The following is a 9978-nucleotide window of genomic DNA, read 5'->3' as shown; positions in this document are numbered from 1 at the left end:
CTCCACAGACGGTTAGGGGGACACCCTTCTTCACGATTTGAAAATTCAAAATGGCGGGAAAGTTCATGCAGTTCACGGAAGAAATTTGGGTTCGATCTTGTGTGGGCTTTGAGCGAGATTCAATCACTGGATTTTGTTTTGATTGACCTGCTTGGGCTAAACAGGGATTGTATGGTTAATGGATTCGATCCAGTTGGGCTAGAACATCGAGTCTTGGTTAAACAGGGAAGAGAGATTATCACGGGATATTGGATGATACGTAACTGCATGGGAGAATATTTTCTTCTTTATTCAACAAGATTCGACCAATCAAGCCAGGATAAACAAGGAAATCCAGCTCAGAACGAACGTGTGAGAAGAGAACGAGAAAGTAGCTAACAGAAGACGCGTGAAAGGTGAACAGGGAAAGAAAATATTCCCGTGAAAATAAAAATCATTAAGGGAGAATTATTTGCATTTAACTCGGATTATCTCGGTGCTTTTGAGTATAAATATGTCTATGGGGTTGAATAGAATGGGGGTCGAGAGTTGGGAGGAGAGAAGGAACGCTGCAGAATCGAGAACCATGATTTCTCTCTGCTGCTGCTGCTGCCATTGATGAAGATGAAGAACACGAAGAACAGACATCCAAAGACCGTCGTTCTTCAACAGTGTCTAAGACGCACGGCCGTGAGTCGTAGTTCGTCGTACAACAACAGTTATCATTTATCGTTCTTCTTGTAACAGCTGAACATCGCCTTTGCAACAGTTATTTCTATTGCGATTTTTCTGTTCAATTGTTTTACACCTTTTCATCATTTGTAAACCACTTTTTGAGCAATAAATAATTATTTTGAGAGCATTTTTACTATGATGAGCTAAAACCCAACACTGGGACGACGGAGGAGGCCAAACTTCATACTTGGGGTAATTTCATTTAATTCTTTTTTATGACTTTTGCATTAATTTAAAATTAAAATATGATTTGAATTAATTGGTTGTTATTTAATTTGATGATGTATGCTTGGCTTAGGTGTTTTGATACATCATGCTTAGGACTTACAATCAATGTTTTGAAAATCTACTTTGGCAAAATAAGAGTCCATATAATTTATGTTTTGAACTATAATCGCCTAGAATTAAATTCTGAACCACTTGAAAATGAAAAATGGCTGAATCTTTAGTCCCAGTACTCTTGCCCATATTGTTAATATTTTTTGTATATATTTTTATTTTTAAATCTTTACAAGTCCGAGCAACGAACCTTTACTACCACTTTCAAAACTACATAAGTAAGGCCGCTCTTGTTGTTCTTTCGGGAATGACATTCTATGAGGGAGAGTTCTTATTTGAACTTTTCCTTTAGTGCCAAATCTTTGTGGGGAGTGCGGATGTGGAATATTGTAGGAGTTATCTTGTATCTTTATAAATTTCTTGATGAATACACTAAGTTTCGACTATGTGAAATCATTAAAAAAAATTGATATGTTCTCTTTTAGTCATGAAGTATCTCTTTGAGAATTTCATTATGATCTCGCTAATTTTCGTACCTTTGCCAATTTATATTGACAAAAAGGGGGGGAATTATTTTGTAGTTCACACTACATATACATATGGTTTACGGATCATTATGTAAGGGGGATTGGTTTTCATTGTGAGATGAAGTATTGACTAAGGGAGAGTGATACATATCATCGTAGTATTATTGTGAAAGTTGTGATGCAATTGAACTTTGATGTTGTGTAATAATACTCTGACATTGTATAACAATATAAAAACAATCTTGTTGATTATTGTTATATCTACGGATCTTCAACAACTATGATGTTGAGTTGAACACGTTCAAAATCACTGGAGTACTTGGAGTGACGAAGAATTCAAGGAATGTTGAAGAGCCAAGGAAAACAAGCATTTGGATATGAGAAGCTACAAAGTTTATTTATTTTGTAATCCATATGTATTGATAGTTTTGTCACTAAAATTTTCAAAGGGGGAGATTGTTAGAGCACTGCTCGGTCGAACTTGCAAGCGTTGCTATCTCAATCTTGTTTGTCAAGTTTAGTTGTCAAAACTATAAGTCTTGTTTCTAGTCTACTTATAGTTATGTCTCGGATTAAAATAGAATGTGTATTTGAGCTTTAGACTTCACAGCGTTCATCGATTGAGAACGAAGAACTACTAAGGGGATCTTGTGGAACTTCATCAACAAAAGGTATGTGGAGACTTGAACTCATCTATCACTCAGAAGTATATTCAATTCTATCTCCTATTGAGACAAAGTCGTATATCTATACAGACTTTACAATATACACATTTGATATTTCGAGCTGAGTTTAACTCGCTTATATCTTTCTCGAAATATGTGTTGGAAAGCTTTTTGCTTCAATCACGTTCTTCATTATTCTTGACGAAAGTCAAAAGATGATCATGTGAAAATCACCTGGTAACATCTTCCATGATTTGTATGAGACAATCATTTGATGTAGGCTCGGAATGTTTCGTATTGATCATTCGATCACTTGAAAATTTCTTATAAGCTAATAGTTTGTGTGAGATAGCTATTGTCATCTTCTAAGAATGTTTCAATGATTGAAATGGGAGTTAAGAGTTAAAACCCATGTCTACATTACGGTTTGTGTACTTAGTGTACGAACTGTTTTGATGGAATTCAGGACCGGAAGTTTGCATACCCGTTCGCAAACTTATTCAAAAACTTAAGTCAGGGTACTTAAGTTTACATATCCGTTCGCAAACTGATTTAACTGTTGAAGTCCGGGAACCAAGTTTGCGTATCCGTTCGCAAACAGTTTCAACTGAGTTTGGTCCGGAGCTAAATTTTACGTACCCGTTTGCAAACTGTCGGCTTGTGACCAATGTCCGGAACTTAAGTTCGCGTACCCATTTGCAAACTTAAGTGGTTCAAGTTCTTAAATCGGTTAAGTATGATTTCATACTCATGAACAAATACATTTATAAACTAAGGAATGCAATCTTTGCAAACCGTGGCTAAAATGTTCATGAACTGATTCTTTTGAATCAATATGATTTTGCTTCAATTGTGTCTTGTATACTTCTATGAGAATATAAACAATTGAAAAAGTATATGAGTAACACAATTAGCTTCATTTGATTATCAATTGATCTAAAAGTGTTAAGATGAACAAGGTTAAGAGAAAAATGCTCATATGGATGACTTCAGTTAACTGTTATTGAGCCAACTCAATATACACGTTTAGATACGATTACCCATATCTAAATGAGTACCATCTTCTCTAAGATTTGATCGAGATTTATCTCCGATAGGTAAGATATAAAAAGTAATCACAAAGCTCTTCATCTCATTCTTTGTGATTCCACAATTACTTGTGTTAGAGCATAGCTCGGTTGAACCCACCAAGCGTTGGTATGTCAAGTTTGGTTGTCATATTTTAGTGATCCAAAACTCATTTAAGAGTCCTTGATTATGTAATAGAGTCAACTTCGTCTAGGTTAGCTTGAAAGTATTAGGATATGAGACATTACAAGTATTGCGAAGACTTGAAGAAGTAAGGAGCTACAACGACAACATCATCCTTCCACTTGAGGTTAGTGATATTTGACTTGAACTGTTTCATTCCCTAAACGTATCTTTCAAGTCGTACATATTGAAAATAAAACTGCGAAGCATGAATGATTATACTCTAGTTAGACATAGTATTAAGGAATACAATACGAGGTTTATTGCTTAACCATTAAACTTTGTAGATAAGACATCGACATAATCGTTTGAATGCTGTTGTGATTATGTATGTGTATAAGGTGAAGATTTCATCCTAGGAAACAACGTTTTACATTTTTTTTTGAGGAATTAAATTCATGAACTTGTTTTGTGAATTGAAAGAGAAATCGCCAGGCATTATTGGTATTGTGATTCATTGCATACCTTTTGAACTACCAATATGTGTGATTAGTATAACCGCTCATGACTTGTTTATGTTCTTGGTAAAACTATTCACAAAGGCCTGACTTTTGTATTGGTATGAGTTTTATTAGTGAAACTAATCTTAAGTAATCACCTGAGATGGTATGATCGATTTTGTGTTATTGGTATGATCGACCCTGGGTAAAGGGGAACCAATCCTATTAAGAGGTGCAACCTATCACAAAGGGGAATCGATCCTTGTATGAGGTGCAACAAGTTTTTAGCAGAAAGGGAACCGATCCTATGGACATGTGCAACACGTTTTTAGGCAAAGGGGAATTGATCCTATGGACATGTGCAGCAAGTACAAGTTAGATACCATATATATGTCGGGAACCGATCCTAGTACCTAGTCAACCGAATTTTGGAAAGCTAGTGTGACTATGAACAGTACTCACATGGAGGTAGAACCGAAACTTGTTTTGGTAGAACCGTTAAACCCATGATTTGTGATTGAGTGTTCTTGATCAATCACATAGTTCTTGAAAGTCATATGAACCAATTCTAAACTTGTTTGGAAGTGTGGCAAATCGGTTTCAAGATTGTAAGTATGAAAGAGGACTTACAAAGTAAGGATGTCGACATACTTAATAACTAATCTTTTATTCCTCAATAACTAAAGGAAGAAAATCCCAGATCGAATAAAATAAATTGAGAATTTTTTATTTAAGGTCTTTAACTTTATTTTAGGAAAATGAAAATTAGTAATGTGCATTTACTAGTTGGAGATTTTCCAGGAGATTTTTGGTCATTATTTTGGACAAAGCATTTCCAGGAATTATGGAAACCGAATATGGAATATATTGCATATCTTGAGAATATTTTCGGTTTTGGAAATTCCTTGGTGTCCAAACTTCCTTGATCTATAAATATGAAAGTTTTCATTTCGAGCAAACCAATCCTCATACAACAAGAACTATCTCAGTTGTGCTGCTACTGGTGAAGCCGCCTATTCGGAGAGGAGAGTAACCTAATTAGGCGAAATCTCTTACGGCCGCGCAGTTTAAAGTCTTCTTTGGGATTGAGAAGATCTATTAGTACAGTTGGTGGGAACTAAATAATTGCGGTTTATCTTTTGTTTTCAATTGATTTTATTGACTAACGGTGGATGAACTTTGATTGCACCTAGTTTGTTTATGCTTGATAATCTTCTCTTCTGATATAAGATTCACTCAACTAGATCGAAGTTTCGACGAGGATATTTAGACTGTTTGTAGATCTAGAGACGTCTTGTGATAATCCATTGTTAACAGACTCCGTTCTGTGCGTAATTGATCACAAGAGATTCAAGTTGATTGTGTCCAGGTGTTTATTGAAGATCTAAGAAGATTTGAAGACAATGAAGACTTTGAAGATTTCTGATTTGGGATTCATAATCTTTGGTGTGCACAATACTTGTTTCGGTAAAAGAGGATCCAACTATAATCGGTTTATCCTTGTGGTAGATTAGATTGATTAGTTGTGTAAATCGACATCAATACAATTCTTTGTGATTAAAAGTATTGATTGCAAAATTTTAACAATTACTTCGGTAGTTGATAATAAGATAGATCTGAAAACCTAACGAAGGAGTTTATTGAGATAAACAGAAGAGCCTTTGTCGAACTCACATCACTTGGTTGAAGAGAGTTTATACCAAACAGATTTGTCGTTCATTTACTGTTTGGAATACGAACCAAAGGAATTGTTCCAAGTACGTGACTTATTACAGGTCGGAGGCATGGGAATACAGACGGAACTAGGTGAACTATAGGTTTAGTTGCTTGGTCTCAACTATACGAAATTGGTTTGATTTTGTATAGCAGCTTAATCCTGAGAGTATTCAATTCTGAACAAGGTCCCGGGGTTTTTCTGCATTTGCGGTTTCCTCGTTAACAAAATCTTGTTGTGTCATTTACTTTTATTTTCCGCAATTATAATTGTTGTTATTATAATTCAAAGTAAATTACACAAACTTTAATTCCTATTTACCTGATAAGAAATCCTATTGTGTTTGGTTAAGTCCGAACCTTTTATCAAGTAAACATACTTCGTTGTTGTATTATCTCGATCTCGTATCCATAGACGATCATATGAAGTGTGAACCGATTTGTTTTATTGTCTCGACTCAGTTCTTAGACAATCACTTTCGAAGAAAGGACTTATAGGTGGAAAAGTTTTAGATTGAGGTATATTTGGGTACCCTCGTCTTTTCAATGTTCTACCACCATATAGTTAAGTTATCGTGAGGTGATTGATATTTCTAGGCTGTTCTTCGGGAATATAAAACCGGATTATCAATTGGTTCCTGTTCACCTTGATTTATCAAAAGACGGAACAAAAACTTCGTAGGTATTTCTGTGGGAGACAGATTCATCTATTCAAATAGACTTTTTTGTGGGAGACAAATTTGTATATCAAGTCTTAAACTTTTGGTCGTAGCAACTCTTAGTTGTGGGGTGAGATCAACAAGGGAATTAAGTGCATAGAGTCCTGCTGGGGTTCAGAGGCGTAAGGAACGCGACTGTACCTTAATCGGTGTGATATTGGTTAGGGCTCAACTACATTCCAGTCCGAAGTTAACTTGTAGTAGGCTAGGGTCTGTAGCGGCTTAATACAGTGTGGTGTTCAAATTTGGACTAGGTCGCGGTGTTTTTCTGCATTTGGGGTTTCCTTGTTAACAAAACTTCTGGTGTCTGTGTTATTTCTTTTCCGCATTATATTTGTTTATATAATTGAAATATCACAGGTTGTTCGTAGTTCAATCAATTGGTAAATCCAGCCTTTGGTTGTTGATTGAAATTGATTGACGCTTGGATATTGGTCTTTGGTACCATCCAAGTTATTTCTCATATTGATCCGGCTCACAGATTTCTATATGTTCGATTGCAGATTGATTTGAGAAATTGAGATATAACTCTTGGATATATTTTCCTTGATTGAGTCTGACTGTCTAGTTGATTCTCTTGGAATTATATTGGAGTTAGTCCATACAGATTGTTTGAAATGAAATATTGGGTGTGGTTGTTAGACCCCAGCTTTTTCAGGTTGAAATTAAGAATGGCAACATAAAAGATTACTGACAAAAATCTGAATGTGAATTATCAAAATTGTGGTTGTAACTATACGTAGTACAAATGCATTGCAATGTATGGAGAAAATAAGATTATATCAAAATTACATAAACATAGTCTCCTTGATGTATAATATATGCTAACGAATTTTATACAAAACGTGAATTTGAGCAGAGATACCAATATAATAAGTACATCTTTCAGATAAGAGAACGTACCGTATTTAGTGAAACTTCACAAAGAGATAACCCTATTGTGTATATGTCCAAACTCAGTTTACTGACCATGTACCCTGACTCATCAATAACTATTTCCTTTAGTCATGGTTATTCAAAATTTAAAAGTGGCATAACACAAATCTCTTAACTAACGGCTGGCATAGTACTATATACTAAATTTTTTCTTATGAAAACCAAGCAGGTTAAATATTCCTAGTTTAATTGGGGCTCCAAAAAACAATTAGGGGCCTCCCACTAGAGGATAAAAAAGATCGTTAAAACTCAAATTGAGTCACCCCTTAACCAAAATATTTTTAAATGGCTAAACTGTCCCTGAATGATTAGTATTAAAATTTAATTAAGTTAAGTTAATTAGTGTGGTTAGATTATGTTAGACTAAACTCAGATTTTAGAATCAATTTTTTTTTTGTTGTTGTTATTTGAGTTGAGAAGAAGAAGAGGAGGTTTTAGAGGAAAATTTAGGGTTTTTAGAAGTGAGTAATTCAAGTAAGGGAAATGATGTTGGGGAAGGTGCAAGCAACAAAGATGATTGTGTTGATGGTAAGATTATCTTAAATTCTCCCATGGATTGGATGTATGTCACAACACAGAGAAAGAGTCGTCAATGTCGAGGGATGTATACTCCAACGACTCTAGAAAGTCGTCAATGTATAGACACCAAAAAATGACGACTCAAACCTGCAACTTTTCCAGGTTATGAAAAATCTTCAGGGTATTAAAAAATTTCATTGACGACCCTCAACGGTCGTTAATGTTTAGACTGTTTAAGTGACGACTCTAAACTGCCGAAGATTCATTAATGGTGGAAATGTACGACAATTTTGGGTCGTCATAAAAATGATCAATTCCCTGACGACCCTTTGGAAGGGTCGTTACTGTTTTGGTTACGCATTTGACGACTTAAACAGTCGTTAATGTTTTAGAAATGTCGTTATACACTGTCGTTAATCTCTAAAAAGAGTCGTTAGTGTATGACAGTTTAGAGTCGTTATTGTTTTGATCATGATGTATATGACGACCCTAAACTGTCGTTAATGTCGGTGAAGGGTCGTTACTTGAAAAAAATATTAATCAAGGATAAAATAGTATATTCATCTTCCAATTTTTACATCCCTGAAAGATTTGGGGGAAAACAAAATTCCATGGCCCCCAATTAGAAATTATGGACCCCAATTAAACTAGATAAATATTCCATTTTCAAAGTTTATTCTCAGCCCAAGGAAAATAGTTAGATAGTGAATTGTAACTAATTATAGGTCACTCATAACGTAGCTGATATACCAAACGACAGTCTAAAAGATATGATACGACTTTGTATATGCACATATAAATCTATGTATACAGCTTAAACAAAATTATAAAATTATAACTGAAAGCTTCTCGATCAAACGGTCCTTACAAAACAGAACCAGAGTACTTGTCAAAGCAAAACCTTTAAAAGTTCTGACATATAAGAACTTTTTCCATAGCATGTTAAGCTAAACACTATTAGCTAGGGTATAGTTCCGTTGGAGGGATCCAATATGTTGATTTATGAGAGCAAAAAAGAAAGTTTGTTTATATCCTGCTTGGTTTTGCACATGGGATCTGTTGGCTTTATCTGCTACAAAGATAGCACCAACCTATTTTTTTCTAATTTTTTTAGCTTTATCTTACAAAATTATCTACTCATTAGTTAATGCCAAGCATAATTATCTAACTAATTTAAAGGAAACAAGTTAAGACCATACATCACATGCATACAAAAAAAACTTAGAGATTCGTTGTATAAGTTAAGGCCATCAGTACCACTGCCAGAAGAGTGTTCGCAACAGGTTTTTTTTTTTTTCTTTTTTTTTTTTTTTTTTTTTTTTTTGAAGCATGAAAGTTATTAGATTAGACTGAAATTACACGAGGTACGTAATACCCATAAAATATGCTATTATAATAGAACTGATAGATTGTGGAATTGTATGTTCCCATACTGTTGTCGTGAGTCTCCCTATGGAGCAATCATCCGCTGCTCAGTTTGCTAAACCATCTGCTGCATGATTTGCTTCTCTGTAGACGTGGCTAACGGTATATTGATGGATTTGGGTGAGCCTTCGTTTGATCTGTGCAACCAGGTCAGATATATACCAAGGGGGGTCGGTATCTGAGGTTATAAATCTCATTAAATTTTCTGAACCCGTTTCAAATTGGACTTTGGACCATCCTCGTTCCGTCGCCATTTTAGAGGTTATGTGCATGGCCCAGGTCTCCGCTGCAAGTGTTGTGGTGATGCCTGGAGGTTGTGCTATTGTTAGGATAGTGTTGGTTTCCTCATTTCTACAAATAATGCATGCTCCCGCTATTGCGAGGTTTCCTCTTGCTGCGCCGTCCGTGTTGATTTTGATTCAATCTGATTGAGGCTTGAGCCATCCTACTAAGATGGTTGAAGTTGTTACTGTTCTTTATGCTGGGTTTGGATATGGCTGCATCCCAGGAAGCACCGTGGGAGGTGTGTCTGGGCCCAAGAATATTCCTGCTGGAGCTTAATGGCCATTTGCATGGCGATACATCACACCGTTCCAGGTTAACCATAAGGACCAAAAAAGGAAGCAGAACGTTGTGGTTATCGGTGCAGGTACTTTTGTTTGAAGAAGTTCAGATATGGTTGTTTGGTGAGGTAGTAAAATGGGTATGCCTTGCGAGGCGACGTAAAGGTTTTTGAGGTGGTTTAGTAAGAGGTTCCAAGAATCTATAGTTGTCTGACAATGTAGCAGAA

This window comes from Papaver somniferum, chromosome 10 (assembly GCF_003573695.1).
Source record: "Papaver somniferum cultivar HN1 chromosome 10, ASM357369v1, whole genome shotgun sequence".
In the NCBI taxonomy this organism is placed as follows: domain Eukaryota; kingdom Viridiplantae; phylum Streptophyta; class Magnoliopsida; order Ranunculales; family Papaveraceae; genus Papaver; species Papaver somniferum.
The sequence above is the reverse complement of the archived record's forward strand: the minus strand, read 5'-3'. Positions refer to the sequence as shown.